We start from the raw sequence: 1,278 nt of genomic DNA on the forward strand, positions 1-1,278 counted from the left end.
TCAGAAACAAGGATACGAACATTCTTGTTGAAGCTGATCCTGAACCTGAAAGAACTCTGAAAAGGAAGCTAAGGGAAGCTAAAGCACAACTCTCTGGAGAAAATCTGACAGAAATTTTCGAAAAAGAAGGAGACATGGCTGAACCCAACAACAATGCAAGGAAGATGCTTGGTTACTTTACTGCACCAAATTCCAACTTACATGGAAGAAGCATCTCAATCCCTGCCATTGGAGCAAACAATTTTGAGCTAAAGCCTCAATTAGTTTCTCTGATGCAACAGAATTGCAAGTTTCATGGACTTCCATCAGAAGATCCTTTTCAGTTCTTAAATGAATTCTTGCAAATTTGTGATACTGTTAAGACCAATGGAGTTGATCCCGAGGTCTACAGGCTTATGCTTTTCCCATTTGCTGTAAGAGACAGAGCTAGAATATGGTTGGACTCTCAACCTAAAGATAGCCTGAACTCTTGGGATAAGCTGGTCATGGCTTTCTTAGCCAAGTTCTTTCCTCCTCAAAAGCTTAGCAAACTTAGAGTGGATGTTCAAACCTTCAAACAGAAAGACGGTGAATCCCTCTATGAAGCTTGGGAGAGATACAAGCAACTAACCAAAAAGTGTCCTTCTAACATGCTTTCAGAATGGACCATCCTGGATATATTCTATGATGGTCTGTCTGAATTAGCTAAGATGTCATTGGACCATTCTGCAGGTGAATCCATTCACCTAAAGAAAATGCCTGTAGAAGCTCAGGAACTCATTGACATGATTGTAAATAACCAGTTCATGTACACTTCTGAAAGGGATCCTGTGAGTAATGGGACGCCTCAGAGGAAGGGAGTTCTTGAAATTGATACTCTGAATGCCATATTGGCTCAGAATAAAATATTGACTCAGCAAGTCAATATGATTTCTCAGAGTTTGAATGGATTGCAAACCGCATCCAACAGTACTAAAGAGGCATCTTCTGAAGAAGAAGCTTACGATCCTGAGAACCCTGCAATAGCAGAGGTGAATTACATGGGTGAACCCTATGGAAACACCTATATCCCTCATGGAGAAATCATCCAAATTTCTCATGGAAGGATCAACAAAAGCCTCAACCAGGCTTTAATAATGGTGGAAGAAATATGTTTAGCAATATCAAGCCTTTTCCATCATCCACTCAGCAACAGACAGAGAATTCTGAGCAGAGTCCATCTAGCTTAGCAAATATAGTCTCTGATCTATCTAAGGCCACTCTAAGTTTCATGAATAAAACAAGGTCCTCCATTGGAAA

At 40.3% G+C, this 1,278-nt stretch overlaps 1 non-coding gene across 1 annotated transcript; it reads right to left on the minus strand.

Moving 5' to 3' along the window:
- Nucleotides 1-527: 527 nt before the first annotated feature.
- LOC112738551 (small nucleolar RNA R71) lies at nucleotides 528-635 on the minus strand. The gene has a single exon (XR_003169506.1). It is a non-coding gene; the product is annotated as a small nucleolar RNA R71 (small nucleolar RNA).
- Nucleotides 636-1,278: the final 643 nt, after the last annotated feature.

This window comes from Arachis hypogaea, chromosome 13, assembly GCF_003086295.3.
Source record: "Arachis hypogaea cultivar Tifrunner chromosome 13, arahy.Tifrunner.gnm2.J5K5, whole genome shotgun sequence".
NCBI classification, from domain to species: domain Eukaryota; kingdom Viridiplantae; phylum Streptophyta; class Magnoliopsida; order Fabales; family Fabaceae; genus Arachis; species Arachis hypogaea.